General features: G+C 42.2%; 1 protein-coding gene across 17 annotated transcripts in view; it reads right to left on the bottom strand.

Moving 5' to 3' along the window:
* TRAK1 (trafficking kinesin protein 1) overlaps positions 1–20,919 on the bottom strand; it is a 149,937-nt gene that overhangs the window by 72,490 nt on the left and 56,528 nt on the right. For 15 of the 17 annotated variants that reach the window (XM_083705610.1, XM_083705618.1, XM_083705605.1 and 12 more), the window contains 2 exons: positions 19,482–19,768; positions 7,923–8,117 (listed from right to left, as the gene is read on the bottom strand). The gene's annotated coding sequence lies outside the window, so the exon portion shown is untranslated. Of the gene's footprint in view, positions 1–7,922; positions 8,118–19,481; positions 19,769–20,232; positions 20,328–20,692; positions 20,736–20,919 lie in introns of those variants that run through there. The other 2 variants (XM_083705617.1, XM_083705606.1) reach the window with 2 other exon arrangements.

The following is a 20,919-nucleotide window of genomic DNA, read 5'->3' as shown; positions in this document are numbered from 1 at the left end:
TGTGGCGAGCCACAGACCCACTCCCAATTGCTGATTTCCTGTGATGGGAGAAGCTTTGGTTAATGTGCATCCTCTTCTGGCACAGCCCCAAAGGATTTGGAAGGTTTAACGTTTGGTTTCTCTCTCTCATTATTATTATTATTAACCCCAGTTTAGCTTATAGCCTACCCCTAAGTGATGGCTAACAAACCATAGTTACGATTAACGACAGATTGTCCGGTTCCGAAAAAACGGCAGGTGTGGTTAATAAAAACCGAAAATGAAAGTAGCTGTGCTGGAGGATAGGAGAAGCACGAGGCTCACTACAGCTTGCTCCTGCCATTAATGTGGATGTAAATTGTAGGGACACGGGTGGCACTGTGGGTTAAACCACAGAGCCTAGGACTTGTTGATCAGAAGGTCAGCGGTTCCAATCCCCGCAACAGGGTGAGCTCCCATTGCTCGGTCCCAGCTCCTGCCAACCTAGCAGTTCGAAAGCACGTCAAACTGCAAGTAGATAAAAAGGTACCGCTCCGGCGGGAAGGTAAATGGCGTTTCCGTGCGCTGCTCTGGTTCGCGGCTTAGTCATGCTGGCCACATGAACTGGAAGCTGTATGCAGGCTCCCTTGGCCAATAAAGCAAGATGAGCGCCGCAACCCCACCCAGAGTCGTCCGTGACTGGACCTAATGGTCAGGGGTCCCTTTACCTTTACCTTTAAATGTAGACTTTATACCATCTTAGTGTGATAAATAAATATAACTATATGTTTAAAACATATTATGTGTCAAGTGTCCTAAAACCTGTGTCACAGTCAGCTGCAATTCAGTTAAGTATTCAGTGTAGCAAACCTACACATCGATTTCTAAAGAGCAACTAATGCTCATCTGGCAAGGATAGGATCTCAATATGCCCTTTACACTTGGCCTTTTTCAAACAATGCAGCTGCTTCCAGGAATAAAAAAAGATAGAGTCTATGAAATAAATTGAGACGATAATAACACCCACTACAAATTATGAGCTGCAACAGTGTAGTTCGATTCTTACTCCACCCCTCCCCAAAAATCAAGAGAGGATATACAATTATTTTAGGAAGACATATTTGCTGCTTGCTTGAGTATGCGAGTGAAAGCCCAATGTAAAATTCCTTCTGTTCTTCCTGTCCCTAGCCCCAAATTCTGGATTTAGTAGATCATGATTTCCCAAACCTGGGTCTCCAACTGTTTTTGGACTACAATTCCCATCATCCTTGATCCTGCTAGCTAGGGATTACTGATTGATTGATTGATTGATTGATTGATTGATTGACTGACTGACTGACTGACTGACTGACTGACTGACTGACTGACTGAATTTATATACCGCCCTATACTTGAAGGTCTCAGGAGGTTGTAGTCCAAAAACAGCAGGAGACCCATGTTTGGGAAACCCTGATTTAGATTATCAGACTTCTTCAGGTACAGATTTCTCTTTTTTCAGTTCTCTTTGAAGCCAGTGGGAGTAGCAGTAGCAGAAATAGTGCAGTACTTAAACCTAGTAGCAACACACTTGCATTTGGTGCAGGTTAATATTATCACCCCGCCTTGCCAAGAAGGCAAGGGCAATGAGTCATTCGCATCAAATTCAGTTATTTGGAAACCTATCTCTAAAAATGGCATGACTAATTTCTGGGATTCAAGCCTACCTGGATGTAAAACCCTCCCACTCTGAAGAGTTTGTTTCCTGTTGAGGCTGGTTTCGGTGCTAGATCCATTTATTTCCGGGCTAAGGCCTAGTTTTGGTGCACAAGCCGCCTTGGTCACCTCTGCATGGTTACCGTTGGTCAGAGAGAGGCAGAAGGAGTGTGCCCCTGTTAATTCTCCTTGATCTCCTACCTATCAAGCAAAAACCACACTGCTCCTAAAGGAACTGCACTAGCTGTCTATAAGCTACTGAGCCAGGTTCAAGGTTTTAGTTTCAACCTTTCTCCTTACTCCCTCTTCAAGCACTGCAGCTGAGGAGAGTCTCTTGACTGTGCCATAATCTCCATTATTAGCAGCAACCAGTGGCAGGGCCTTCTCTCTAGTGGCCCCCATTTAATGGAACCATCTATTCTCTGAGCAGTGACAAATGCCAACAGTGTTCAAAACACACTTACGTACTCAGGTTTTCTGGAATTTTATCAATGGTGACCTTTGAGCAACTAACTGCATTTCATTTATTACATTATGGTGTACTTTTTTCTTTTCATTTTAATTTGTTTTATTACTTAGGTATATCATGAATTATCATTGGCAGCTTATATGTATTTTTTGTAAACAAATTAAACATCCATAGAAGAGCACCTACAAAAAGAGCTACTAAAGACTAACATTCTATACAATGCTTCACATGCTCCAAACTGACAGTTGTTTTTACATTAGAAAACCAAAGTAGAGTGGATTGGGAAAAGACCACTTAGCAGTCTTTGGTCCCATCATGGTATTTATAGCATCTGAGGGTGTCACACTAACTATTCCCAGCTCAGATTTTCTCACAACTGGGGGGGAAAAGCCAATTCAGATTGTGGAATGCAAAGGTTAAATGCTTGATGAGCTAGAATAAGTAGCTAAGCGATCACTGGACTTTGCTTCAGTTAGGAACAAAACAAGTGAAGAAGTTGGCTGCATTCTAAGAAGATTGTAAGCAAATGTTACTTTCTGAGGTCTAATGAGACTAACATTTCCTTTTGTGAGTGAATTAAATGCACTACTAAAAGATCAAGTACCTCAAAAGGGCATATATGCTGCCAGGGTTTAGCTTTCGTGATAGGATGAATTTACTAAAATATCTTGTCATCTATTACAGCAAAGTGCTATTACACCAAAGCTTTCAGATGGAATGGATATTGAGTCAGATTCACAAAGGTTCACAAGTCTCTGTGTGTGAGCAGACAGCACATTTGCATGCACAGTAGGTGCATATCTCTCCACATTCTGCAAATCATCTTCTCAGCTGCAGCCTCAGGCCCATATCCCATTCTGTTTCAGAGGGTCCTCCAGTTCTCAGAATTGGCTTTTCAGAGGGCACAGGAGGCTGTGGCAGTGATGGAAAAGTCCCACTGCATGATGAGAACTCTGGACAAACTCAAGAGGAAGAAAAACTAATATTTATACAGAAATTCTTAAAACTATTGCTAGGCATTGCTCTAGGCAATGACTTGCATCTTTCTGGGTTTTTTGTTCATTTTTAAATAGTGTCTGTTACGTAGTAATAAAAATGATATGTAAAGAACAAAAAAAAATCACCAACAGATAATTTAAAAACAGTTGGAATTGCTTGGTAATTATATTCTAGCTTCACCCTCAAGACATAGGGTGGCCCTAAAATGGCCTTTGCTAAAAGTTACTTGGGCAGCAGCCACTATCTTTAGAGACGAAGGATCAGAGGTGAAACAATACACACTTCAGAGCATCACTACGGCTATATATACAGCGAAGTTAAGATACCAACTTTTAAACGAACCTTTAAAAATATTATCTAACACACAAGCTCCATGAAAAAACTAAGCAGCAATAAATATATTTACGCAGATTTAGTCAAAATGCATGGATCAATATTTCCATAATTAAAAATGAGAGAGGGAAGAGCATGTCCTACTTATTTGAAAAGTAAGAGTTTATGCTCCACAAACAACCCAGAGATGCATTCTACTCATGTAAAAATACGCTGTGTCTGTGGGCCAGATTTAGAAGGCGATTGGGCCAGATCTGGCCCCCGGGCCTTAGGTTGCCTACCTATGGCTTAGAGTCTGCCATCTTGCATGCCCTGTACTATATACAACTGACAATGGCACAAAGATCACAAAGCACAAGGGCATTCAAAGTTGCACAAAGAAAAAAACTCTTTAGTGGCAAACAGAAGATTTAACTGAAGTTGCAACAATTTCCAAAGAGAGACTCTGCCAACCTCCTACAACCATACGACGTGGATGTGGCATTTTGCATGAACTGCTGCCAATATTTTAGTAGACAGGGAATCCAGTGGAACTTCAATAGAAGTAAAAATTCAATTAAAGACAGAAGGCGTGCAAACTAAGCAAAGTGAGCCTCTTCCCTAACCTTATGCGCTCCAGACATATTGGACTACAGAGGTGAGTGGATTAAGCTGATGGCAATTGTAGTCCAAAATGTCTGGAGGGCACCAGGTTGGAGAATGCTGCTTTTCAACAGTAGCGGTAGTTAAAAAGAAAAAGAATTCCGCATTTGTAGTGGGAAAGGAGGCAGCTGTCTCAATTCAGACCCAAATTAATTAGCACTTGACTGCTAGATAAATTGTAATTTAATTATTCTATGCTGCAGCCTCCTCTGAAATTCCTTTCTTCATGTACGGCCATCTTAAAATCAGTGGCAAAATGTTCTTGTAACATGAAACATTCTTCTATTGGTTTATGAAATATTAAAAAGTAGCAAAATAAAGGAAACTTAGAAAGGAAGTAGTCAACTCTAAGCTAAAGTAAAAGATCTACAAGGTTGAAAAATAGTAGATGAAAGTGATAAACCATTCTACAAAATCAGCATAACAATATTATGCAACACAAGAGCCTTAACAGCATTGTAACAAACAAATAACGTACTTGGTCAAAGTTGTAGAATTTATTTTTGTGCAGATTTTCCAATGGACAGCTTCTCAACATTTGTCTGGTACAGAGCAGCTTAGAAAATTCTATTGCTTCAAGGGATCAGACAAAAATGACTCAGTAATTCTATTTACAGCCGTATAATTCTGTTCAGATACTTCAAATGGCACTTATATATTAGATCAACCAAGGATACAGCTACATGATACAGTGGTACCTCAGGTTACATACGCTTCAGGTTACATACGCTTCAGGTTACACACTCCGCTAACCCAGAAATAGTGCTTCAGGTCAAGAACTTTTCTTCAGGATGAGAACAGAAATTGTGCTCCGGCAGCATGGTCAGCAGCAGGAGGCCCCATTAGCTAAAGTGGTGCTTCAGGTTAAGAACAGTTTCAGGTTAAGAACCTACCTCCGGAACGAATTAAGTTCTTAACCCGAGGTACCACTGTACAAAGAACCTGTGACTGTTACACACAAAAACCCGAAGCGCTTTTCCAAATTGTCCTCATCTTGTCTTCTTCCCATTAATGTTTCGCAACATGCGGGCTGCATAGCTCTGCCGATCATCAGTCAACCTGCCACAAGTCTGGATCCTTGTCCTATGCCAAGAGGAACTGTCATGTGCAAGTTTTACCTCCCACCCACCCAAATCAAAGCTGTGACCATTTTTTAATCTATATCCTGTTTAGGTACGATTCCTGCTCTCTCTGCTTCCACTACGGATGCAAGTTGTACTTGAGATTATGGAGGAAGAAACGCTGAAATAGTGAGGCACTAGGCATGTGACGAATGCTAATGGAAATTAACAGTCACGTGGCTTTCAGTATTCACTAAAAACAATGTGTGACAAGAATCACTCTAGCAACAGTTATGAGAACACCAGTGAATCTTAATGCATTTTTTGGTCTTGTTTCTGAATACAATACAATGCTATCAAACCAACATATGCAGAAAGTGCTTATGACCCCTGAAGTACATAACATATCCTTATCAGCAACTGTGGATGAAACAGCGGCTGTGGATCAGCGACCTGGAAGCAGTTCATGCCAAATTTGGATTATTCTCCTTAATGACCTTTAAAGCCCTTTGTGGCTTAGGGCCCTCGTATTTACGGGACCGCCTCTACTGGCATGCCCCGCAGAGGACCTTAAGGTCTATGAATAATCATAGTTTAGAGGTCCCGGGCCCTAAGGAAGTCAGACTATCCTCCACCAGGGCCAGGGCCTTTTCAGTGATGGCTCCAAGCTGGTGGAATGCTCTGTCCCATGAGACCAGGGCCCTGCAGGATTTAACCTCCTTCTGTCGGGCCTGTAAGAAAGAGCTATTCCGCCTGGCCTTTAATTTGAATTCAGCCTGATATTCTATTTCTCTTCTCTTCCCTCCCCCTCCGCTTTTATGAAGATTACCCGCTCTGAGACCCCACAGCTAATTCTCCCCTGGCCTCCTCGCTGGCCCAAGTAGGACTAATTCAGCCAGCTAGCCCTGGTGATTATCTAATGCTTATTAGATGGATTTCCCCTAAATCAATTTATGAACTTTGAATTTTATTGTTATTCATGTTTTTATTCTGTATTTTATGTTGCTTTCACAATTACAGTGGTACCTCGGGTTACATATGCTTCAGGTTACATACGCTTCAGGTTATAGACTCTGCTAACCCAGAAATAGTACCTCGGGTTAAGAACTTTGCTTCAGGATGAGAACAGAAATCGTGCTCCAGTGACCCCATTAGCTAAAATGGTGCTTCAGGTTAAGAACAGTTTCAGGTTAAGAACGGGCCTCCAGAACGAATTAAGTACTTAACCCGAGGTACCACTGTAAGTGTTTTAAATTTGTTGTTAGCCACCCTGAGCCTGGTTTTTGAACCGGAAAGGGCAGGGTATAAATAAAAAATTGTTTATTTATTTATTTATAATGCAGACTATTGGTAGCCCGTTGGTAGCCCATTCGCTGTCAGTTACTACACAATCAAAGATTATATCCATCACACCCATAGATTATTATTATTCAGCCAATTAAAAGATGTAAAACTGCATGGAAAACATCACCTTCTTCCCCAACCCCAACACAAAATGGCGACATTTTAGGTGCTTGAAAAAACAACATTGCCATAACATTAAAAAATGTAACCTTGGGAAAAGATGTGTACCCAAAAGCCAAACAAATTAACATTTATTGAGCAGGAGGAATTGATTGTGCAGGCCCACACTTCAAATCTAGGTTTAATCTCTTGGTACTTTTCTCTGAAACTTTAACTGACCTACTTACAAAAGGATAAGACATTGTGTGTGTTTAAAAAACCGTGCTGATATTTTAAGGGTATTTCTTAATGTCACAAGATAATAAGCTGGCAGCTATAAAGTATGGTACTATTTAGCCATATTCAGTCCATCTGAACACAAATTCAATGAGAAAAAAACACACTTTATTTAAGGTAGATAAGGACAAGATGAATTATACAATTGAATATAAATATAGATGGGAAACGGCTATGTATTGTGAGTACTTATCTACTTTTAAAAATTTTCACCTATGATCTTTTTCTTTTACTTCTATATTTTTTTCTTTGATCTTTTTTTTCTTTTTTCTGATATCTTATCTTTCATTTCACTCCTTTATTGTCAATAGCATTTTATAGAGGTATAAATAACTGTAAATATGAAAAGAGACAAAACATTCTCTAATTTTTTTCCCCTTGGTTATATGTATTTTCTTTTTCTTTTGTTGTAAATATGTATGTTTTCTAATTTGTACTTAATAATAATAATTTTTTTAAAAAAGAGATTTTTCAAGGCCACTCCAATTTTTGTTTTAATTGAAGTTTGACTCCCATTTGCTTTTTGGTCACCAACTGGGTTGCGATGGCTTGTAGGTTAGCAACCTATGCTGCTGTTTTTCATTCCCACCAGACCCAACTAGAGTTAAGCAGCCTGAGTGTAGGACTGCAGCCTCAGCATCTTAGCTTGCCGCTGTATTACAAGCCAAAGGAAAGTCATGCACTTCAAGGAAACTGACATATGCAAGCTACATTCCAAATGCTTTTAGCTGGGTTTAAAATGTCACATACAGCCTACAACAGAAATGCTATTATGAGTGGTATATTTTTTCAACTGTGTTTTCCACCAGCTTTGCATATATTATACAGTGCTTCATGGAAGGAACAGATACAGACTCATGATTTCTATTGTACCAGTGACAGTTTTCAATGTGATCCATCCCACATATTGCATTATTTATCCAAGAATAGCTGCTAAACTGAGGAAATTTGGGGTACATGTGGAGAAGGCAACTCATAAATTCTACAGGTAATTGCATTTGAGGACAAATGAATACGTTTGGACTTACGGAAGTATTTCAGTGTCTCTTCTATTTGCTCTGTTGTTAAATCAATATTAGCATCAGGAGAAAGGAGAGGTGTATGAAGCCAGTCGTCGTGGTCATAACCATAGATGGTATCTGCTCTTAGCTTGTAGTGTGGTAGCTGCTCTTCAAGCAGACTGATGATTTCAACTTCGGGAAGATTTGTACTATTGCACACATCTAAAGCGAGGGGAAAGACAAGCACAGAAACTGGGTTATACTGCTTTCAAAATAAAAATAGAAACACTTGTGATTTAATACAAGCCACATCAGCAAAATCCCATCCACGCATTCCATCATCTCCAGAAAAATTCCATCTGAAAGAGGAGGGTGCTGCATTGCTAAGAAGCTCTGACTAAACATTTCGTAAGAAACCGAATAAGAAGCTTTTGTCTCAAAATGTGGGCATTTCGCTGCTTATGAGCTACAACTGCAGAAACCAGAAACTATAACATTAAGCATTTCTGTCAACAGGCTTTGCTTCCATGCAAGTTTGCCTACTGGAACGCTTGCCCAAGATGTAAAGCTATTCCATGTGCTTTTTTTTTTTTTTGTAAATGATATTTATTAAATTTTCCATTTTAACAATCCAATCAAACCACACTAAACATTCCAAATTATTCAAATTATCCAGGAATCAAACAATCCAAATATTATGCTAAATTATAAATTTTTGGGCGGACTTCCCATGCTCCGAGGTCGGGTGTTTTCTAATCATCTCATATTTCTGCTATTCCATGTGCTTTAGACAAGAAAAGATTGACCAGAGTCTTTAAACTCTGACGCTATTATTAGTATGTACATATGGGTTACCTGTTACCAGCATTAGCTGTGAGCTTTTTGTTTCTGATAGAAGAAATGTATTGCAATACTCCTAAAGGTTTGCAGTCTATTTCATCCACAGCAACCACACCACAAAAACCATACAGCCTTGCATGCTATTTGTTCCTGTTTCATCTCTGGTTCAAGGCTTTTATCACTTCTACCCCAGCATTACTAGGGAAGAAGTCTCCCACATCCTTTATGACAAAGCAATGTCGCTGGGAATCAGTGATCTCATCGCCATGTGACTCAAGGAAGCCTCAAAAGAAAAACGTTTTACGAAAAATAGCTCCCATGTGCTAAGACAGGGAATGAGAAAGATGCCAGGCATTATCTTCAGCTAAAACACTTTACTCATTCTGTTGCATTTTTTTTTTTTAATTCAAAAGCCTACATTTCAAAATAAAGCCATCCCACTGAAGCCACTTACATGTGCTTTTATGGAGCTACATTTTTTAAAAGCTTAAATGCATTGACTATAAATACATGCCGAGGGTTGACAGGATGTGTGTCATAATTATTTTAGCTCTCAGTGCACAAAACCTGTCCCCAATATGCCTGGGTCTTTTATGAATTCCAAAAATACTGCACCAATGTGAATGAAAAATGGAACCATGCTTGTGCTATGATTTTGGTTTCACTGTCAAATTAGATATGCTGGTAGTGGGCTAAGAGACAGAACTTGCCATCACTGATTTACTATGAACTGGAGAACAAAGTAAATTTAGTTACATGATCACAAAAAAATCCACTTAAAATATTACTAATAATAATAATGATAATGATGAAGATGATAGATCTTAGGTTTGTTTGTTTCCAAAATAACCAGCAATACCTGTACTTCCCCTTGGATTATTTAAAGCTTTCTTTCCCCCCCCCAAAAAAAGATGCTCATTGCGGCATACATACTTCTCTAGCCATCCATTTCATTCTTACAACAACACTGTGAGGTAGGTTGGGTTGGGAGTTCATGACTGGCTCAAGGTCACCAGGTGACCTGGGATCTGAACCTGTCCTGAGTAAAACACTGAACTCTACACCATACTGACTCTCTCACCCAAGATGGAAGCCCATTTTTCTAGGATATCTTACATCAGCAAGTAATTAAGTGGGATAAAATATATGAATGAAGCAGACATCAATGGCATTAAGGGTGCCTCAGAGCAAGGGACAAATCTTCCTGGATTCTCAAAAGTGTGTGACTCCTTCACAGTATCTGCACCCTGGTCTCTTAACTATGCCTATTTGATAAAGAGTCTTGCTGCTTGTCCTTCCGTGAGCTCATTACACCTACCAAAAGCTTCTTACTTGACTTATTTTCAGCCCAAAGAGAACAGCCAATTATCTTAATAAGGAAAGAAGGAGCCACCGGATTTGTTGAACTGTGCAAAGATCAGTTCTGGTACTTGCTATCACATTCATCCTTCATCCCATTAAGCTTTAACTAGTCAATTAAAAAAATATTCTGCAGAAGGGGCACAGATACAGCACATGGGTGCCAATTCTCAATGAAAGCCATGGCTATGTTTTCTACAGCAAATAATACAGCTTTTAAAACAGCATTCTGGGGAAAGCTATTAACATTATCCAGTAACCAGAATCCTAAAGGGACTTAAAGCTTTTTGAAGTTTTAATTTGAAAGACTGTTTAGAACCAGCAGGTTGCCTCTTGGGATTAAGGGGCAGGAGAGAGAAGAGATAACCCTCCCTTTCCAAACCAAACAGCTTACCAGGAGAGCCAAAGTAAATGCAGGATGTTTTAAATGAACACCTTTCCCCCTCGTTGAACAGCTCATGTTATTAGTACTGTACTGCTGTGTTAGGAGGGTAAACTAGTGCCACCTGGTGCTTAGTAATCTCAATGACTCAGAATTCAGGCACAAAAATGGTCCTCTACAATAAAAGTTGCATCCCGGGCCAGAAAGGCAGCAGAAAGGAGTAGGGAACGACACAGATCTGTACACCTGACAATTAATGGAAGCCCCACCTCTGCTTGAAGTAAAGGTAAATGGACCCCTGACTGTTAGGTCCAGTCGTGACCAACTCTGGGGTTGCGGTGCTCATCTCGCTTTATTGGCCAAGGGAGCCGGTGTACAGCTTCCGGGTCATGTGGCCAGCATGACTAAGCCGCTTTTGGTGAACCAGAGCAGCACATGGAAACGCTGTTTACCTTCCCACCGGAGCGGTACCTATTTATCTACTTGCACTTTGACGTGCTTTCGAACTGCTAGGTTGGAAGGAGCAGGGACCAAGCAACGGGAGCTCACTCCGTCGTGGGGATTCGAACCGCCGACCTTCTGATCGGCAAGCCCTAGGCTCTGTGGTTTAACCCACAGCACCACCTGCTGGTGCTTCAACTGATAATACTCAAGGATGGGCAGAATGCTTTTTTGTTTTGTTTTGTTTTGTTTTGTTATGCATACACAAAAGGGTATTTGCTGAGAATAGATGAAACTTTTAGCCATTAAAGCAAGACAACAGACATCAAAATCATATGGTCTCCTCTACCTTAAACCAGAATGAGAATTTATTTAATAGAAGCTCCTAGATCCTATTTTCAAAGGAGACAGGATCTGGTTCCATAGACTAATGATACCCCTCAGCTAGATACTTAAATACTGGAACACACACACACACACACACACACACACACATATATATATATATATATATATAGTGTGTGTGTGTGTACACACTAACAAGGTCCTCTGAGTTCCTGAGAAACGCAGTATCACATAAAGATCAAAGGCTTTGCTTTTTCACAGCAAAACATGGCCCCACCATGTTTTGGGGCCCACTTCTGGAGGATGTGGGCCCCAAGGTTGCAGGAATCTCCATCGTTATGCAGGACCCTCCTCCTAGCCTGTAACACTGTTCTAAGCCTAGGGCACCATTATTATTATTATTATTATTATTATTATTATTAATTCATTTAATTAATTAATTTCTATACCACCCTATACCTGAAGGTCTCAGGGAGGTTCACGTAAAATATCAAATACTGTACATAAAATCAAAACAAAAACAACAACTCAATAACCCCCCCCCCCCCAAAGAACCAGCATTTTTTAAAAGGGCATAGGATGAAGATCAAGTCATGCAAAGGCCTAGTTGAAAAGGAACATTTTTGCACCATGAAAGTGACATGCAAGCATCACTTTTTCAATGACGCATCAGCTGTCACAATGCACTTCATGATATGCTCCACTTCTCTTACCCACTTAAGACAGTGTGCACTAATTTGCAGAGGACAGTGACCCTTTGCAAAAAGTAATGGAAAGAGCACCTCAACAAGCTGGCACGTGATGAGAAGATTTGTATTTGAATTAACATTTCCATTAAATCATTTCCAAAAGACAACTAAAAGGGCTTTTAAAGAGAAGTAGAAAAGTGAATCACAGAATTGTAGAGTTGGAGGGGACCATGAGGATCATCTAATCCAACCCCCCCCCCCCCTGCAATGCAGAAATATGCAGCTGTCCCATACAGAGATCAAACCTGCAACCTTGGCATCATCAGCACCATGCTCTAACCACCTGAGATATCAAGCTAAAGGAAAACTACCCAAGATGGGCTACCCAAAGCAGACCTTGGTCGAGGGTGACTATGCGTCTTTCTTTCCAGAAAGCAATTCTGCATTTGAAGCGCTTCCTGATTTAAGTCCAGTTTAAAGATAAAATAGTCATAAGGAGCGAGTCTTGAAGCACTTGGCAGCAAACCAAGCTGGCTCACAAATTGCCTCACCACAATCTTCCACACTATGGTGAGATGTACTGTATTTCTAGTTAATTGTTTCGACACATGTATATTTGTTGTTGTTTAGTCGTTTAGTTGTGTCCAACTCTTCGTGACCCCATGGACCAGAGCACGCCAGGCCCTTCTGTCTTCCACTGCCTCCCGCAGTTTGGTCAGACTCATGCTGGTAGCTTCGAGAACACTGTCCAACCATCTCGCCTCTGTCGTCCCTTTCTCCTTGTGGCCTCAATCTTTCCCAACATCAGAGTCTTTCCCAGGGAGTCTTCTCTTCTCATGATGTGGCCAAAGTACTGGAGCCTCAGCTTCAGGATCCGTCCTTCCAGTGAGCACTCAGGGCTGATTTCCTTCAGAATGGATAGGTTTGATCTTCTTGCAGTCCATGGGACTCTCAAAAGTCTCCTTCTTCATGGATCACTGCCTTGTTGTGGCAAAGGGGCTTGAATAACTCAGAGAAGCTATGAGCTTTGCTGTGCAGGGCCACCCAAGATGGACAGATCATAGTGGAGAGTTTTGAAAAAATGTGATCCACCTGAAGCAGGAACTGGCAAGCCACTCCAGCATCCCTGCCAAGAAAACTCCATGGACAAAGACATGTATATATTAGCATATGCTAAAAGGGGTTTTTTTAGGGGGGGGGGGTTAGGAAATGCATTTCCTATCTCTTTTTTTGGTAATGCCCATCCTACTCTGGGCAGCTACTTTGACATAAGGCAAGATGAAATTAGGATGGGGGTCTTTCTTTCCTAAGGGATCTCTGTATCACCAAAAGCTGCTGACTGTCATGGAGGGGGGGGGGGAGAAGTCTGCCAATACCTTGGAGGGGGGGAATGAGGCAGATTGGTCTTGCTATTAACTGATCGGTAACCTGACAAGTGAGAAAGGCCATCTGTTGACAAAACAAAGTGAGGAGACATATGGACACCACCATTCTTACAACACTGGCTTTGTTACTAGAATCTGCTGTATACTGAGCAATTACAATAAGAACTGACCTTTTTATTTTAATTTTTTTAAAAAAAAAAACCTTCCAAGAAATATACCACACATCAGTGCACTTGAGATAAAAGCTACTTTAAAATAATCTGGAAAAGACTGATGCACAATTTATTATAAAATCAAAAACATGTCAGAATAACATGCAGGTATACTCATTAGTGGGGTTTGTTTTCCACCAATATAGATCTTGACTCCAGTCAAAAGGAAATAGAAAAGTTAAACAGCAAACCCAGAAAGAAAAACAAATGGTGCTTTTTATCACAGTTCCTCTTCTGCAATAACAAGACATATTCACCAAAAAAATAAGATTGCACCACCAAAAAGAATAGAGGCTTTTGTTATCCCCTAATACTTCTAAACCTACACTGTCCAGACAGATGGAAGGAGACGCTGAAGAAGCAAGACGCTATTCATAAAAGCAAAGAACATAACTGTTACAATGCGCCTTTTGTTCATTTACCATTGTAATTCAGCATTTAAGCTGAACCACAATATAATTAAATACAAACTGTATTAAAAGATTAAAAACCCATCTTGGAAATCAAAAGTAAAAATGATTATGGTTTTTTATAAAGCACCTAACCAATCCACAAATTCATTGTGGTTTATATCTTTTTATATTTTAGAAGTTCCGCAAGAGTCTCTCTCTGTGTGTCTCTGTCTTACTGTGCATAAGTGTCTTCCTCTGGAATCTGTCACGTGTCAAGGATGTCAAGGTAAACGTATACTATACTGAACCCTGCTTTGAAAAAAGAAAGGCTTGCACTTCCAGATTTGGGGTATTTGAACAAGTAGCCTACTTCACGGCCAGGGCATCCCTCCAAAATTTCTCCTAGAAGTAGAAAATCACACTGAAGGCAAGAACACTAGATGGTGCTATAGCTTCATATCATCAACTTGTCACCTTCTAATGCAAGGGAGAGTGCAAATAGAACAACTTCAAAATAGAGACAAAGGAAGTAGCAAACAGGTTAGAAAAAGGTATATAAAAAGGTACAGTGACAAATATTAGTGGAAGGAGAGTACAAGGTTAGGACAAACATTTAATGCGCTCCATTCATTAGTGCGGGGACGCAGGTGGCGCTGTGGGTTAAAGCCTCAGCGCCTAGGGCTTGCCGATCGAAAGGTCGGCGGTTCGAATCCCTGCGACGGGGTGTGCTCCCACTGCTCGGTCCCAGCGCCTGCCAACCTAGCAGTTCAAAAGCACCTCCGGGTGCAAGTAGATAAATAGGGACCGCTTACCAGCGGGAAGGTAAACGGCGTTTCCGTGTGCGGCTCTGGCTCGCCAGAGCAGCGATGTCACGCTGGCCACGTGACCCGGAAGTGTCTCCGGACAGCGCTGGCCCCCGGCCTCTTAAGTGAGATGGGCGCACAACCCCAGAGTCTGTCAAGACTGGCCCGTACGGGCAGGGGTACCTTTACCTTTACCTTTATTCATTAGTGCTCCTTAGCCATATCAAACTTATTCAGCATATCAATAAAGTTAAGCTTCATTCTACTTTTCCACTGAAAGTCTGATAGAAAACCCATACCTCTCTCACAGTGAGTGAAAACATTATGGACCAGCCAGCAGACTACTTTTTTTGCTGGGGATTATGGGTTCCCAATTACTCACAAATGCGGAGTGCAGTTGAACCTGGACACTTAACTGTTTGGCGGTAAATAGTAAGCACATTAAATGAAAACTATAATGTGAAACATTTATAATAATAATAATAATAATAATTTATTATTTGTACCCCGCCCATCTGGCTGGCTTTCCCCAGCCACTCTGGGCGGCTTCCAACAGAGATGAGAAATACACTAAAATGTATTTAGGAGAATATGTACTTGCAGCCTCTCAGCATGCTCCGACATGGGGTGGGGGAATGGCTATTCAACAAGACTTCTAAGTGGAGACATTTATCCAATTGGTATCTGTAAGGGTTCTAGGGGTTGCTCGTGTGTAAACCGGCGCCACACCTGGCTGGGTTGCCTGAGTGAACCTTTTCTGTCCGGACAGCCACTTGCCCATGGCTGTCTCAATCGCTGGCAGAATCCGTCAGTGGGCGTTTCTTGAACTTCTTCCAGCAAAGAAGCTCTTTGACGCCTAGTCTCCGCCTACTCTCCCTGCGCGGAAGCCTTCTACACAAGGAGGATGTGGGCAGTGGAGGACCCCTACTCTTCCCACTGGTTCCCGGCAAGGAGTCATGGAACCGCCTCGCCGCTTCCCCCATCTGCCCCCCTTCTCCACTGGTGCTACGCTGATTCTCTTCCCCAGAAGATGGGCTGCCTCTCCCCCTCGCGGGGTGCTCTCTGGAGTCCCTCTGGAGCCCGCTCTCTCCCTCCGGCCCTGATGGCAGTTCCCTGACAGTATCTATACTGGATCTACATTTATTTCATATGTGAAATGTTGTTCAACATTGCCTTCATACATGCAAATGTCTTAGATGTTTTCACATATGAAATTCTTCTATGCATGGTTTTTACTGCATTGTAAATCGCATAGATACACATCCCGGGAATAAATAAATGAAATTAACCACAACGATAATTATTTATGCGTGCTATTTTTATAGAGAGATAGATCTACATTTGGAAATTGTGATGCACTTCTAACGCAGCATCTCACGAGCTAAGTGCGTTCCATATACCTGGCTCATTCCAAGTTGCTGGGAAAAGAGAGCTTTTAGGGTCTTCCGGCTACTAATTACATGACAGACTGTTCCCATCACCAACGAGACAGAGAGTCAAGTTGCAATTGGAGCTTAGAGAAAGTGATGGTTCAAATAAGCTTTCCCTAAAGGAATGGGACTTGGGGAGATACCTGCAGAAGAAGCAAGTGACATGCAACAAATGAGGAATTTGATCTAAACACACTGAAGAGGATGGTGGTAATAGTCACAGAGGTAGATTGCTACCCCTGCCACAGTCTGAAGTGGTACAATCCAGCACCAGACACAGCAGCCACCATTTTTTTTGGGGGGGGGGGGTTGTGGGAAAGACTGATAGTGTTAGAATGAGAAGAGTTCCAGGAAGCCAGTCCAAAAACCAGAGAGAGAGAACTTTTAGTAGAAACACTGGGAAATTCCGTATTTTTCGCCCTATAGGACACACTTTTTCCTCTCCAAAAATGAAGGGGAAATGTATATGCGTCCTATGGGGCAAATGCAGGCTTTCGCTGAATCCTGGAGAGCGAGGGGGGTCGGTGCGCACCGACCCCCCTCACTCTTCAGGCTTCAGGAAGCTATCCGCAAGCCGTGGGAGAGCTGTGCGACTTTGCACAGCTCTCCCATGGCTTGCGGAGAGCTGCCTGCACCCAGAAGCTTGGGGCGTGCTGAGCTCAGCACGCCCCAGGCTTCGGGCTTCGCACAGCCCTCCGCTAGCCGTGGGAGAGCTGCGCGAAGTCACGCAGCTCTCCCACGGCTAGCGGATAGCAGCCTGTTTTGGGGGCTGGGGTTGGGGGAACCTCGGGCTTCCCCCGCCCCAGCCCCGCACCTGGGGAGGGAATTTTTTTCCCCTTTATTCCCCCCTCCCCAAAAAAAACTAGGTGCGTCCTATGGGCCGGTGCGTCCTATGGGGCGAAAAATACGGTAAGTAAAAAGCGGGAACTTCAGTAAGAGGCAGTGCAAATTCAATAGCGCAAAAATCATTGTGTATAACACTGCTTAAGTAAAAGAAGTTGGTTCTTGCAGATTTTGCAGAAGGAAGAAGCAATATAGATATGACAGTCACCTGGATGTGGGGAAAGAATGAAAATCCCAAGAGAACTGCAAACTGAGAAACAAAGAAATTGCTTAAACAATGGTGGTGTTGGACAGAACACTCAGGAGATTATTTATCAAACCGATATAAATGTTAGTCCTAAGGAGGTCAGATTTCAGTTATTTAACAGCACATTTATAATTTGGCTAAAAAGTCTCATGAAAACCTTGTGCTGAAGACCATCCCAAAAGATAGCCCAATGTAGGCTTACTGTGTCTCCCCCATTTTGTACAATCTGTATCAGTCCCTGAATGAACCTCCATTCAAGGATTCCCTGCAGGGCGTTATGAAAGAAGGAAGTGTATAAAATAACACTGTTTTTAGCTAATGAGAGAATCAAGAAACCTGCATTTCTGTTATATGGCACCTTATCAAGAGATAATCTGTGATCAGATGAGCTGCTCTGACACGCAAACAGAAGGAAGATATTAAGTTAAATTCTTCCTGATCTTGGAATACTTAGAAAAAGGAGTCATAAGCACAATTTTGTTGCAACATGCCCAGAGCACATGTTTCCTGTAAGAAATTCAGTTTCTTGATGCTGTTTACCTGCAATCTTTTTAAAGCAAAACAGAAATGCCTGAATCATCACAGGGCTGTTTGGGGTGCACATAACCCTAAATCCCTATGCTTGAACTGAATCCCGATGAGATCCAGTCAGGACCTGCAAAAAATACTGAATTCAATAATTTTTATGGGAATATTCCCGCTACTTTTCAACGGCCTGAACAACCTTTAAGAATGAAAAGAAAGCAATTGCAGCCAAAAACAGTAACCACAGGCACCTATTAAAATTCCAGACTTTTACAGTTAATGGAGGCTGCATCACACTTGCAGAGAAACATTTTCCCCATCACTCTCAAGCATCCATGTGTCTTCCAACCCAGGAAGAACTTACCTTGTGAAGTCAAAAACAATTACCGGTATTTCATCCCACCCAATCACAAAAGTGAACTCTCTCTCTCTCTCTCTCTCTCTCTCTCTCTCTCTCTCTGTGTGTGTGTGTTAGATAGGGGTGTACATGGCGTGGTGAAGGTGTGGCCTCAGGAAACAGTTCTGTGTATGCTCAGACTGCCCCTCTCACAACCCCTACGAGGTCCACACTGAAGCTGCTGGTTCGCCTCATGACAACAGATGGAGCATAAGCCTTCATACTGGAGCTGACTTCTAGGCAGCCTGATCAGTCACTTGTTTCTTCTACTTAAGAGACATATGAGAGGGCCCTCTTTGCCCTAACTATACTTTTGATTAGGACTGGCTGAGCGATGGAGAGACCTTCCTGGCCAGAGAACAACAGATGTGACAGTAACATATATTGGACAGGAAAGAATTTGTGGCTTTGAGATCTTGGGGGATTATTTATTTATTTATGAGGGTAGGGAATGAATAAATGAATGAAATGAAATATAACAACAACAACAACAACAACAACCTTGGGAGGGCTGTGCACCAATAGCCCTAATGGAGCAGCCTCCACCATCTTGTACAACTTGTATACAGTGAGATTACACAAGCACCCCCCACTCAGCTCTCTTAGTCTTAATTCCCCTCATTTACTGACGCACACCCACCAAACCCGAAAGTCAGTTGCCCTGTTGTTATCTTTTCATTCAGCAGTCTAACAGCCCACGGATAGAAGCTGTTCTTTACCCTGTTGGTGCGACTAATCATGATTCTATATCTTCTGCCTGAGGGCAGGAGATCAAGAAAGTGCTGGCTAGGGTATGAATCATCCCTGAGAATTTTCCTCACTCTCCTGAGGCAACGTTCTTCCGCTATTTCATTCGGCAGATTCATGGGAGAGCCCATAATATCTTGTGCTGTAATCACCACCCTCTGTAGGCACTTCCTATCAGTTGATGTCAAACCACCGTGATGCAGTATGCAATATGTAACGCAAAAGCTAACATGTATGATTTGTTGTAGAATCTGCTCCTCAGACAAGGGCAGATTTTTGCTTCCTGTTCTCTGGATTAAATCTGAATAAGGTTTCACTGAGAATACTAGAGTTCCTGTGCTTGTCTGCATAAGGCATCTCCCATAAGAGAATCTAAAGCTGTGTCAGTAGCCCTGCAAGAAGATGAATCTTTTCTGGAATCTAGTCAAGTATGCCTAATTTTAGCTCTGCAAGAAGCAATGTTGTTGGCTTCTGCAGAAGAGGCAGGCTATTACCTCCAAGGAGATGGAGAGAATAGCCAAGTCAACAGCCAACTGGTCAACAACCTACCAGTAATGGTGCCAGCATCTCTGTACTCCCTGTAGTCTGATGGGTCATTTTCCACGGCTTCGCTTACATAGTGCTCTTCATGACAGGCTAGGACTGCATGGTCGGTTGTCTCAGGAAAGGGCACAGTGGCAGCCAAAGTGCAGTCGTTCAAAGCTGTGGCGTCCAGCTTGGCAGGTTTTACAGGGAAGTGCCAACTGCCATCAGGGGGGCCAGCGCTGGAGACTGGGTCTGGCAGAGGTAGAAAATGCAACCTTCCTTCTTTGCAGTAGTTGGCTTCCTTGGGAGGTCTGTAAAACATACACCGGATAGAGAGAGAATATGAGCAAGGTTTAATTCAGGCAATCACAATAGAGTTAATCAAAACAGAACTCTTAAGCTGTTTACTCTTTTTCAGCAATTCTAAAGTACATGGCAGCTGTCAGCGTACAAACAGTCTCTATTTTATTCTTAAATAGATGCATTTGAAGGTTAGAGCCTGGGGATAAAGTCAGAGGTTGAGGAAGTCCCCAATTTCCAGTTTCAAATATAAACAAACAGAAGAACCCATAAGGGTGCCTAAGATCGATGAATACGATGCAATAGCATCTTATCATTTGCCACATCAATGGGAGCCCAGGCTCAGCTGCCATAACTAGTACCACCTGTTATCTAAGATTTTATTTATTCACACATGAAAAAGGCCGGAACTGCCACCAATGAAAATAAAGATTAAAGCAACATCACTACATCAATTCCCGCCCTAGAGACATACCCATTTTCAAAAGTGACTATGGCAGTCAGTCAAAAGTCACATTTTCTCCCCCAGTTCAGCTATATTTCAGGCACTCCATTTACTGCTGGGTGCTCCTTGTATAGGGACACGGGTGGCGCTGTGGGTCAAACCACAGAGCCTAGGACTTGCCGATCAGAAGGTTGGTGGTTCGAATCCCCATGACAGGGTGAGCTCCCGTTGCTCGGTCCCTGCTCCTGCCAACCTAGCAGTTTGAAAGCGTGTCAAAGTGCAAGTAGATAAATAGGTACCGCTCCGGTGGGAAGGTAAACGGCATTTCTGTGCGCTGCTCTGGTTCGCCAGAAGCGGCTTAGTCATGCTGGCCACATGACCTGGAAGCTGTACGCCGGCTCCCTCGGCCAATAAAGCGAGATGAGCACCACAACCCCAGAGTCGGTCACCACTGGACCTAATGGTCAGGGGTCCCTTTACCTTTACTTACTTCTTGCATGGCAAGAAGAAGCCAAAGACCTGCAGCATACACTGATGTCCCTTAAAGCAGGCTGACTTTTATTGTGAGCAACAACCCACATGCTCAAAAATATCTCTCTGTCAGGTCATATCCTTAAATACACTGAATGCATCAAAGGGCATGTCTAAATGACTCCAACTCATATCAGTCTTTCAATAACCACAGTCCAGACATTCTTCAGCCCACAGTGGCTCCCA

The sequence above is a fragment of the Podarcis gaigeae genome, assembly GCF_964106915.1.
Source record: "Podarcis gaigeae genome assembly, chromosome: 12".
Classification (NCBI taxonomy): domain Eukaryota; kingdom Metazoa; phylum Chordata; class Lepidosauria; order Squamata; family Lacertidae; genus Podarcis; species Podarcis gaigeae.
This window is presented reverse-complemented; position numbering and strand designations above follow the sequence as displayed.